Below are 12,947 nucleotides of genomic sequence, written 5' to 3'. Positions count from 1 at the left end.
GGAATCATTTAATAATAATGCTATATGTAACGATTCTTTATCACTAAAAAAACTTGTTCCATCTGCAGTAATATTATAGATGAGTGTTTGGTTAACATGGGGAAGTTTTTTTTTTTTAGTGATTATGTATTCGATTTTAAGGTAAGTTGTGGACTTCTTTATTCAAGTCAGGAACTGAATTCCCAAAATATTGGCCCATCCAAAAAGTTTGTTTGGGTTTTTAGGTAACATGTTATGGAAAAACCTGAATGAACTTTATAGCTAACCCCAAACTCCTGCATGTTCTCCTAAGGTCTCAGTAAACTTAGGCTGAAAGTTCAAGCTGATGTAATGTGGGAGGAACCACCTAATGGCTCCCAATTATCCTGTAATCTTAATTGCATGTGAGGAAATTATTTTCTTTCTGGCAGCATAAATAGCTGCTATTGTTGCCATTGTATTTATTTTTAAAAATATGGCCTATTTGATGAAATTAACAATATTTCTTTATTATAATCTATCTGCCCATGTCCATTTTCCTGTCTTAAAAATGTTTTATCATCTTTGGTTTGTTCAAATCAGGATTCAGAAGTTTCACAGGTTGTATTTTGTTGGCATGTCTCTTATGTGTCATTTTATCTGTAACAGCGGTCAGCAAACATTCTGTAAAAGGTTAGATACTTAATATTTTAGGCTTTGTGGCTTGTACAATTGTTGAGAAAGCACTAAACTCTGCAGTTATAGCATGAAAGCAGCCCCTTGAAAATGTGTGAAAAAGTCACCGAGCTGTATTCTTGTAATAAAACCTTATTTACACAGACAGCAGAACAGATTTGGCCCACTGCTTAGGGTTTGCAAACCAACCCCTGGTTTACGGTTCTGTAAGGAAAGAGGTTGGGTTTCCCAGGTGGCGCAAGTGCCACCAATGCAGGAGACATAAGAGACAGCAGAGTTTGATCCCTGAATTGGGAAGATACCCTGGCGGAGAGCAAGGCAACCTACTCCAGTATTTGGTAGCTCAGCTGGTAAAGAATCTGCCTGCAATGCAGGAGACCCTGGTTCAATCCCTAGGTCAGGAAGATCCCCCGGGGAAGGGAAAGGCTATGCAGTCCAGTATCCTTGGGCTTCCCTGTTGGCTCAGGTGGTAAAGAATCTGCCTGCAACGTGGGAGACCTGGGTTCATCTGTGGGTTGGGAAGATCCCCTGGAGAAGGGAATGTCTACCCACTCCAGTATTCTGGCCTAGAGAATCCCATGGACAGAGGAGCCTGGCAGGCTACAGTCCACGGGGTCCCAAAGAGTTGGACACAACTGAGCAGTTTTCACTTTCAAAGAAAATAACTTCAAGCATTATAAAGTTAATGAGTTTCTTTTGGAGATGCTCAAAAAGTATGGGCAATCTGAAAAAACAGATACTATCTAATAGGAAAACATTCTATCTAGATTTGATACATTCTAAAGTACAGAATCTTTCTCATAGCAGCTTTTGAGGAAGTTGGTTACTTACTAAATACCTTCTCCAGTAAAAATAATCATTTACCTTCCGAACATGTTCTCTGTTGGAATCCCTTCTGCCTCCTACACCCTCTCAGCTAGCTGTCCTCTTCTTCCTTTGTAAAAAGATGGTCAACGAAGTTCAGATCAAGGGCATAGCACTGTTTTGCCAAGGCAAACTTGACCCTGAGTCAGCAGGGGGCTGCATAGCTATTACTTGTAATCTAGTGCCTATGTGCTTTGCTTCTTTTACTAAATCTCTTCTCAGTCCTGTCTGATGATAATGGGGACATTCTCGCCAACGTCCATCAACAGAGCCCAAGCAAGACAGGGTGTGATGCTCCTCCCAGAGGGCTAGACTTTGAGATGGTGCTTGTATGTTGATTTTCTTTCTGGGAAGTGTTGACCTGTGGTGTCACAACATCCACCTTTCGACATTCCTCGGGTGACCAGGTCATTTTGGGGGTGCTTCTCATGCAGGCTTCAGGACTATTGTCTTCCTTCCTTTGGTTAAAGTTCTCTGAACAGGGAGACTATTTTGAGCAGTAAAAGACATCACCTGGGCTCTACAGAAGATTACAGACTTGCTATGAAGATTTATGAAGATAAAACAACCAGAGGAAAAAATATCAACCTGCTGAGTTGTAATCTAAGTGTGATAAATTAGGAGCTGAGGAAACATCATCCGGGGGTATGACTAGAACAAGGGAAAGTCAGTCTAGAATGTTTTCGCTATTCTTGACCTTGCCTTTCTAGCTGCCCCTCAAATATCCTATCAGTCTCCCAATCTGACAGGTTCCACCCCTCACACTCCTTCCTTCAACCTCCACGAGCTCGGTTCATGGTGACCTCTGAGTGTGTTCCTGCTTACACAGGTGCACACTTGCACACCTGCTCCCTTTGAATCCATTTAGCCCCAATTACCTCCAGCTGAGAAACTCCTCCGTGCTGAGCAGGGCTCTCCTTGAATGACTGCCCCCCTAGTTTATTTTTCTGGGTACTCTCACCTCACCCCGGAAGCCTGGTCCCTCCAAGACCCCTGCAGATGCTGTCTGATCCATCTGCAACCTTCTCCAGCTCATGGCCTTTGTTCATTTTATTAATATACATCTAAGATCTTATTGTGTGTGCATGCTCAGTTGCATCCAACTCTTTCTGACCTTATGGACTTGTAGCCCACCAGGCTCCTCTGTCCGTGGAATTTTCCAGGCAAAAATATGGGAGTGGGTTGCCATTTCCTCCTCTAGAGAATCTCCCCAATCCAGGGATCAAACCTTTGTCTCTCGTGTCTCCTGCATTGGCAGGCAGATCCTTTACCTGTTGAGCCATCTAAAAAGCCCCTAGTTTATTTTTCCGGGTGCTCTCACCTCACCCCGGAAGCCTGGCCCCTCCAAGATCCCTGCAGATGCTGTCTGATCCATCTGCAACCTTCTCCAGCTCATGGCCTTTGTTCATTTTACTATTATAAATCTAAAATCCTCCTATGTGTGTTCTTCTGGACTTTGCACTTGTGGAGAAAGAACACAAAGCTGTTTAATACCTCCCACATTATCAACGTTTAACATTAAGAACACTTATAGGCCTCCAATAGGTAGTTGAGGATACTTCACGAAAAAGTTAGAATAAAAACTAACTGCTTCAGTAAGTGGAGATACAGGAAGTATTGTCTCTTTATAGTCATAAAATTAAAAAATACATTAAGTATTTCTTTCCTAAAAAAAAAAAGCTATTGTGCTAAGGAGAACATCTCCCACAAACATCCCATAATTTATGTGCAGGGGAGGGTAGGCAAAGGTGAAAAATAAGAGAACATTCCATTTGCTGCTGCTGCTGCGACTTACCGCTTCAGTCGTATCCGAATCTGTGCGACGCCATGGACTGCAGCCTACCAGGCTCCTCCGTCCATGGGATTTTCCAGGCAGAGGTAATGAAGTGGGGTGCCATTGCCTTCTCCGACATTCCATTTAGGCAAACTTTTGCTTTATCTTTTTATTTTTCCTTGTAAGTGGAGCCCAGATTTGAGCTGCTCCTCTTCAAAAAAAAAAAAAAACAAAACAAAAACAAAAAACCCTTATTTTTTTTCAAAATTAAAAAATAACTTGAAATCGGTGGATCAAAAGCGAGGAAAATGTTTAGGGAACTGCCTAATGCCTGACCTAATAATGTATGTTGCCCACAGGGTTTCATTCTGCAAGGCACACAACCAGTAGCACATGCAAGTTGATGGGGTGAGAGAGATAAAGATTATTTCCGGGATATTATTTCCTGGATATTTACGGGAGGCTTGCTGAGAAGATGGACAACTGCAGGCAAATCAACACAGCTAAAAGGATCTAAACGTGGGAGCAAGGGTGTGGGGAGTGGGGGACAGGAAATATTATGGGTTCACGGGGCTTCCCTGGTGTATAGACGGTAAAGAATCTGCCTGCAATGCGGGAGACCTGGGTTTGATCCCTAGGTCAGGAAGATCCCCCTGGAGAAGGGAATGGCAACCCACTCCAGTATTCTTGCTGGGAGACTTCCATGGACACAGGAGCCTGGTGGGCTATGGTCCACTGGTCACAAAGAGTCAGACACGACTGAGTGACTAACACTTTTTTTTTTTTTTTTTTTCATTTCACTGGCTCACTGGTAAAACATTTAGGAACAAGATAAATTTAAAATGTTGTGACTTGGGTATGAGCCACTGTATCAGGAACAAAGGTGGTACTGAGCAGCCAGGCAGAGATACAGGATTTTCCCGGCCATGGTCTGGCTCTGAGCAATTAGTGATGAAAACAGCCCCAGGTCTCAGCGAGGAGGGATTTGGGAGATAGAGCTCGCATTTGCCAGAAATGGTGGCTCCCTTTTTCACCATGGAGAAGCTGATAGGCTGATGAGAGTGATGACTGACAGCTTTAAATATGACTTGGTGACACCATGGGATTTTTTCTTCATTGAAAACATTCACATTTCTTCACTTCCTAAGGGCTGTAGTTAGAAACTCAGGTCTATTTTTGAGGCATCTTTGAGAATTAATGATCTTGTGTGAAATCAATCAAGTCCCTTTCAGTTCAGTTCAGTTCAGTTGCTCAGTCGTGTCTGACTCTTTGCGACCCCATGAATCGAAGCACGCCAGACCTCCCTGTCCATCACCAGCTCCCAAAGTTTACTCAAACCCATGTCCATCGAGTCGGTGATGCCATCCGGCCATCTCATCCTCTGTCATCCCCTTCTCCTCCTGCCCCCAATCCCTTCCAGCATCAGGGTCTTTCCCAATCAGTCAACTCTCCCCATGAGGTGGCCAAAGTACTGGAGTTTCAGCTTCAGCATCAGTCCTTCCAATGAACACCCAGGACTGATCTCCTTCAGGATGGACTGGTTGGATCTCCTTGCAGTCCAAGGGACTCTCAAGAGTCTTCTCCAACACCACAGTTCAAAAGCATCAATTCTTCGGCACTCAGCTTTCTTCACAGTCTAGCTCTAACATCCATACATGACCACTGGAAAAACCATAACCTTGACCAGACGGACCTCTATTGGCAAAGTAGTGTCTCTGCTTTTTAATATGCTACCTAGGTTGGTCATAACTTTCCTTCCAAGGAGTAAGCGTCTTTTATTTTATTTTATTTTTATTTATTTTTATTTTTTTATTAGTTGGAGGCTAATTACTTCACAACATTTCAGTGGGTTTTGTCATACATTGATATGAATCAGCCATAGAGTTACACGTATTCCCCATCCAGATCCCCCCTCCTACCTCCCTCTCCACCCGATTCCTCTATGTCTTCCCAGTGCACCAGGCCCGAGCACTTGTCTCATGCATCCCACCTGGGCTGGTGATCTGTTTCACCATAGATAATATACATGCTGTTCTTTCGAAACATCCCACCCTCGCCTTCTCTCACAGAGTTCAAAAGTCTGTTCTGTACTTCTGTGTCTCTTTTTCTGTTTTGCATATAGGGTTATCGTTACCATCTTTCTAAATTCCATATATATGTGTTAGTATGCTGTAATGTTCTTTATCTTTCTGGCTTACTTCACTCTGTATAATGGGCTCCAGCTTCATCCATCTCATTAGGACTGGTTCAAATGAATTCTTTTTAATGGCTGAGTAATATTCCATGGTGTATATGTACCACAGCTTCCTTATCCATTCATCTGCTGATGGGCATCTAGGTTGCTTCCATGTCCTGGCTATTATAAACAGTGCTGTGATGAACATTGGGGTGCACGTGTCTCTTTCAGATCTGGTTTCCTCAGTGTGTATGCCCAGAAGTGGTATTGCTGGGTCATATGGCAGTTCTATTTCCAGTTTTTTAAGAAATCTCCACACTGTTCTCCATAGTGGCTGTACTAGTTTGCATTCCCACCAACAGTGTAAGAGGGTTCCCTTTTCTCCACACCCTCTCCAGGATTTATTGCTTGTAGACTTTTGGATAGCAGCCATCCTGACTGGCGTGTAATGGTACCCCATTGTGGTTTTGATTTGCATTTCTCTAATAATGAGTGATGTTGAGCATCTTTTCATGTGTTTGTTAGCCATCTGTATGTCTTCTTTGGAGAAATGTCTGTTTAGTTCTTTGGCCCATTTTTTGATTGGGTCATTTATTTTTCTGGAATTGAGCTTCAGGAGTTGCTTGTATATTTTTGAGATTAATCCTTTGTCTGTTTCTTCATTTGCTATTACTTTCTCCCAATCTGAGGGCTGTCTTTTCACCTTACTTATAGTTTCCTTTGTAGTGCAAAAGCTTTTAAGTTTCATTAGGTCCCATTTGTTTAGTTTTGCTTTTATTTCCAATATTCTGGGAGGTGGGTCATAGAGGATCTTGCTGTGATTTATGTCGGAGAGTGTTTTGCCTACGTTCTTCTCTAGGAGTTTTATAGTTTCTGGTCTTACATTTAGATCTTTAATCCATTTTGAGTTTATTTTTGTGTATGGTGTTAGAAAGTGTTCTAGTTTCATTCTTTTACAAGTGGTTGACCAGCTTTCCCAGCACCACTTGTTAAAGAGGTTGTCTTTTTTCCATTGTATATCCTTGCCTCCTTTGTCAAAGATAAGGTGTCCATAGGTTCGTGGATTTATCTCTGGGCTTTCTATTCTGTTCCATTGATCTATATTTCTGTCTTTGTGCCAGTACCATACTGTCTTGATGACTGTGGCTTTGTAGTAGAGTCTGAAGTCAGGCAGGTTGATTCCTCCAGTTCCATTCTTCTTTCTCAAGATTACTTTGGCTATTCGAGGTTTTTTGTATTTCCATACAAATTGTGAAATTATTTGGTCTAGTTCTGTGAAAAATACCGTTGGTAGCTTGATAGGGATTGCATTGAATCTATAGATTGCTTTGGGTAGAATAGCCATTTTGACAATATTGATTCTTCCAATCCATGAACACGGTATGTTTCTCCATCTGTTTGTGTCCTCTTTGATTTCTTTCATCGGTGTTTTATAGTTTTCTATGTATAGGTCTTTTGTTTCTTTAGGTAGATATACTCCTAAGTATTTTATTTATTTTGTTGCAATGGTGAATGGTATTGTTTCCTTAATTTCTCTTTCTGTTTTTTCATTGCTAGTATATAGGAATGCAAAGGATTTCTGTGTGTTAATTTTATATCCTGCAACTTTACTATATTCATTGATTAGCTCTAGTAATTTTCTGGAAGAGTCTTTAGGGTTTTCTATGTAGAGGATCATGTCATCTGCAAACAGCGAGAGTTTCACTTCTTCTTTTCCTATCTGGATTCCTTTTACTTCTTTTTCTGCTCTGATTGCTGTGGCCAAAACTTCCAACACTATGTTGAGTAGTAGTGGTGAGAGTGGGCACCCTTGTCTTGTTCCTGATTTCAGGGGAAATGCTTTCAATTTTTCACCATTGGGGGTGATGCTTGCTGTGGGTTTGTCATATACAGCTTTTATTATGTTGAGGTATGTTCCTTCTATTCCTGCTTTCTGGAGAGTTTTAATCATAAATGAGTGTTGAATTTTGTCAAAGGCTTTCTCTGCATCTATTGAGATAATCATATGGTTTTTATCTTTCAGTTTGTTAATGTGGTGTATTACATTGATTGATTTGCAGATATTAAAGAATCCTTGCATTCCTGGGATAAAGCCCACTTGGTCATGGTGTATGATTTTTTTAATATGTTGTTGGATTCTGTTTGCTAGAATTTTGTTAAGGATTTTTGCATTTATGTTCATCAGTGATATTGGCCTGTAGTTTTCTTTTTTTGTGGCATCTTTGTCTGGTTTTGGAATTAGGGTGACGGTGGCCTCATAGAATGAGTTTGGAAGTTTACCTTCATCTGCAATTTTCTGGAAGAGTTTGAGTAAGATGGGTGTTAGCTCTTCTCTAAATTTTTGGTAGAATTCAGCTGTGAAGCCATCTGGTCCTGGGCTTTTGTTTGCTGGAAGATTTTTGATTACAGTTTCGATTTCCTTGCTTGTGATGGGTCTGTTAAGATCTTCTATTTCCTCCTGGCTCAGTTTTGGAAAGTTATACTTTTCTAAGAATTTGTCCATTTCATTCAAGTTGTCCATTTTATTGGCATAGAGCTGCTGGTAGTAGTCTCTTATGATCCTTTGTATTTCAGTGTTGTCTGTTGTGATCTCTCCATTTTCATTTCTGATTTTGTTAATTTGGTTCTTCTCTCTTTGTTTCTTAATGAGTCTTGCTAATGGTTTGTCAATTTTGTTTATTTTTTCAAAAAACCATCTTTTAGCTTTGTTGATTTTTGCTATGGTCTCTTTAGTTTCTTTTGCATTTATTTCTGCCCTAATTTTTAAGATTTCTTTCCTTCTGCTAACCCTGGGGTTCTTCATTTCTTCCTTCTCTAATTGCTTTAGGTGTAGAGTTAGGTTATTTATTTGGCTTTTTTCTTGTTTCTTGATGTAAGCCTGTAATGCTATGAACCTTCCCCTTAGCACTGCTTTTACAGTGTCCCATAGGTTTTGGGTTGTTGTGTTTTCATTTTCATTCATTTCTATACATATTTTGATTTCTTTTTTGATTTCTTCTATGATTTGTTGGTTATTCAGAAGCGTGTTATTTAGCCTCCATATGTTTGAATTTTTAACAATTTTTTTCCTGTAATTGAGATCTAATCTTACTGCACTGTGGTCAGAAAAGATGACTGGAATGATTTCAATTTTTTTGAATTTTCCAAGACCAGATTTATGGCCCAGGATGTGATCTATTCTGGAGAAGGTTCCGTGTGCACTTGAGAAAAAGGTGAAGTTGATTGTTTTGGGGTGAAAAGTCCTATAGATATCAATTAGGTCTAGCTGGTCCATTGTGTCATTTAAGGTTTGTGTTTCCTTGTTAATTTTCTGTTTAGTTGATCTATCCATAGTTGTGAGTGGGGTATTAAAGTCTCCCACTATTATTGTGTTACTATTAATTTCCTCTTTCATACTCGTTAGCGTTTGCTGTACATATTGCGGTGCTCCTATGTTGGGTGCATATACATTTATAATTGTTATATCTTCTTCTTGGATTGATCCTTTGATCATTATGTAGTGTCCTTGTCTCTTTTCACATCCTTTATTTGAAAGTCTATTTTATCTGATATGAGTATTGCAACTCCTGCTTTCTTCTGGTCTCCGTTTGCGTGAAATATTTTTTTCCAGCCCTTCACTTTTAGTCTGTATGTGTCTCTTGTTTTGAGGTGGGTCTCTTGTAGACAGCATATATAGGGGCCTTGTTTTTGTATCCATTCAGCCAATCTTTGTCTTTTGGTTGGGGCATTCAACCCAATTACCTTAAATTACCATTTAAGGTAATTATTGATAGGTGTGGTCCCGTTGCCATTTACTTTGTTGTTTTGGGTTCACGTTTATACAATCTTTCTGCATTTCCTGTCTAGAGAAGATCCTTTAGCATTTGTTGAAGAGCTGGTTTGGTGGTGCTGAATTCTCTCAGCTTTTGCTTGTCTGTAAAGCTTTTGAATTCTCCTTCATATCTGAATGAGATCCTTGCTGGGTACAGTAATCTAGGTTGTAGGTTATTCTCTTTCATTACTTTCAGTATGTCCTGCCATTCCCTTCTGGCCTGGAGGGTTTCTATTGATAGATCAGCTGTTATCCTTATGGGAATCCCTTTGTGTGTCATTTGTTGTTTCTCCCTTGCTGCTTTTAATATTTGTTCTTTGTGTTTGACCTTTGTTAGTTTGATTAATATGTGTCTTGGGGTGTTTTGCCTTGGGTTTATCCTGTTTGGGACTCTCTGGGTTTCTTGGACTTGGGTGGCTATTTCCTTCCCCATTTTAGGGAAGTTTTCAGCTATTATCTCCTCGAGCATTTTCTCATGGCCTTTCTTTTTGTCTTCTTCTTCTGGGACTTCTATGATTCGAATGTTGGGGCATTTCACATTATCCCAGAGGTCCCTGAGGTTGTCCTCATTTCTTTTGATGCTTTTTTCTTTTTCCCTCTCTGCTTCATTTATTTCCACCATTTTATCTTCTACCTCACTTATCCTATCTTCTGTCTCCGTTATTCTACTCTTGGTTCCCTCCAGAGTGTTTTTGATCTCATTCATTGCATTATTCATTTTTAATTGACTCTTTTTTATTTCTTCTAGGTCTTTATTAAACATTTCTTGCATCTTTTCAATCTTTGTCTCCAGGCTATTTATCTGTAACTCCATTTTGTTTTCAAGATTTTGGATCATTTTTATTATCATTATTCTAAATTCTTTTTCAGATAGATTCCCTATCTCTTCCTCTTTTGTTTGACTTGGTGGGCATTTTTCATGTTCCTTTATCTGTTGGGTATTTCTGTGCCTTTTCATCTTGTTTAGATTGCTGTGTCTGGAGTGGGCTTTCTGTATTCTGGAGGTCTGTGGTTCCTTTTTATTGTGGAGGTTTTTCCCAGTGGGTGGGGTTAGACGATTGTCTTGTCAAGGTTTCCTGGTTAGGGAAGCTTGCGTCAGTGTTCTGGTGTGTGGAACTTGATTTCCTCTCTTTGGAGAGCAATGGAGTGCCCAGTAATGAGTTTTGAGATGGGTCTATGTGTTAGGTGTGACTTTGGGCAGCCTGTTTGTTGACGTTCAGGGCTATGTTCCTGCGTTGCTGGAGAATTTGCGTGGTATGTCTTGCTCTAAGACTTATTGGCTCTTGGGTGGTGGTTGGTTTCAGTGTAGGTGTGGAGGCTTTTGGACGGTCACTTATTACTTAAAGTTCCATGTAGTCAGGAGTTTTCTGGTGTTCTCAGGTTTTGGGCTTAAGTCTCCTGCCTCTGGATTTCAGTTTTATTCTTCCTGTAGTCTCAGGACTTCTCCAACTATACAGCACCGATAATAAAACTGCTAGGTTAATGGCAAAAAGATTCTCCCCCCTTAGGGACACCCAGAGAGGTTCACAGAGTTACATGAAGAAGAGGAGAGGGAGGAGGGAGATAGAGATGAGCAGGAGGAGAAAAAGGGGGACTCGAGGAGAGAGACAGATCTACGCATTTGTCTGTTCCCAGAGTGTTCTCCATAGCCCAGACACCTACAGAGATTCACAGAATTGGATTGGGAAGAGAAGGGGAAAGGAGGAAATAGAGGTGTTCTGAGGTAGAAAACAGAGAGTCAAGATTGGGAGAGAATAATCAACACACTCCTGAATAAAAATGGGAACTGAATATTGGATTCTTAAATGTTCAGAATTTATATCATATACTGAAAAACAAAAATTAAAAATCTAGAGTAGAGGTTAGACTCTTAAAAATACTATATTAAAAACAAAAACCAAAACACACACAAAAAAATTTTAGAAATATATATGAAGTTCGGTTTAAAAATAGGGCTTCTCTTCTTTTTTTTTTTTTGGTAAGATTATAGTGTATTGAAAATGAAAATTAAGGAGTAGTAGAGGAGTACTAGAGGACTTTAAAAGAAATAAGAGAAAAAGAAAAATATAAAATAGAAGAGAAAAAGGAAAAAGAAAAAAAAGAAGGAAAAAAAATTTTCCCTAATTAAAAAAATCGTAAAAATCTATGAAAATGAAAGTTAAGGAGTAATGGGGGAGTAATAGGGAATATTAAAGGAAAATAAAAGAGAAAAAATAAAAAATAAAAAAAATTTTTTTTCTTACTTAAAAAAAAAAAAAGTAAAAATATATCTAGTTATTTCTCTGGAGCTGTTGTGGTCAGTGTGGGTTCGGCTCAGTTTCAGATAGCTCCTCATTCCAGCTTACACTTCTCGATATCTACAGGCCCCTTCCGGTGTAGTCGGTGTTTTCTACAGGGATTTTAATCTGTTGCACCGGTCCCTTCTGAAGCGGTTCCCTTTGTTTATTTGGCTTCTGTTTGCCGGTCTCTTCAGAGCCTCATTTCCGCCCTGACACAGGCGGGTGGAGGTGAGACTCTTATTCAGGTAGCTAGTTCCGTCGCTCTGCGGGGAGGGGCTGGCGCTATGGGGAGGGGCTGGCGCTGCTTTTTCAGTCTGCGCCGCTCAGGCTCCCGGCTGTTCTATATGGAGCGCGCCTCGCGCTGTGCGCGGTTCCAGCCCTCCCGTGTTCCACAAAAGCGCGGAACAAAAGCTGCGCCTGCTCTTTGTGCCTTCCCCGTCAGAGCGGTCCAGGCAGCCAGGGCCTTGACAGGCGCACTCTCCCCGGGTGCGGCGCGCCCACTCCCTTCCGCGGTCCCAGTCTCAGTTTCTGCCGGCGCCAGTCGGGTGCGTGCGCCTTCTGCCCTCCGCGTCCCCAGCTCCAGACCCCGCCCGCGCCGGTCGGGTGCCTGCGCCCTGTCTCGCCGCGACCCTCCCGGCGGATGTCGACCATCCAGAATCTCAGGAGGTCTTTGATTAGAAACTGGAGGCCTGTTTGCAATAGGTTGGGGTTGCGGTCCTTGGGGCCGAGCCTGCCCCTTTCCCCTCCCCCCGCCCCCTGCCTCTGGTGGGGCTGGGCCGGTCCGCAGCCTGCGAGCTCTTCTCTGGACTTTCTCGGTCCCTTTGTTCTGCGAACAGCCGGCAGTGTGTTCGGCCGGTTAATTTTCTCTCTCTCTTTTGCTCTCCCACAGTTCAAGTTGGCAACTCACAAAAGCTTCCTCCAATTGTCCTCAGGGCACTCAGGCCCGGACCCTACCCAAGCAATGCTGCCGGCTCCTCTCAGTGCTGCCCCCACTTGCTGGTGGTGGATGCGGGTGTCTGGGGTACTTTTCTGCTGGGAGTTGCTTTTAGGCTCATAATCTGTGGGTTTTATTTATTGCTTCCCTCCCAGTCAGGTTGCCCTCCGAGATTCAAACACTTCCCCCTGGCCCGCCAGTGCGAGGGTTTCCCGGTGTCTGGAAACGTCCTCTATTAAGACTCCCTTCTTGGGATGGATCTCCGTCCTTAGCACTTTTGTCTCACTTTTTATCTTTTATATTTTGTCCTACCTCCTTTTGAAGACAATGGGCTGCTTTTCTGGGCGCCTGATGACCTCAGCTAGCGATCAGAAGTTGTTTTGTGAAGTGTGCTGTGTGTTCAGTTATTCTTTTGATGAATTTGTAGGAGAGAAAGTGGTCTCCCTGTCCTACTC

The sequence above is a fragment of the Cervus elaphus genome, chromosome 31 (assembly GCF_910594005.1).
Source record: "Cervus elaphus chromosome 31, mCerEla1.1, whole genome shotgun sequence".
NCBI lineage: Eukaryota > Metazoa > Chordata > Mammalia > Artiodactyla > Cervidae > Cervus > Cervus elaphus.
Note: the sequence above shows the minus strand (reverse complement) of the source record.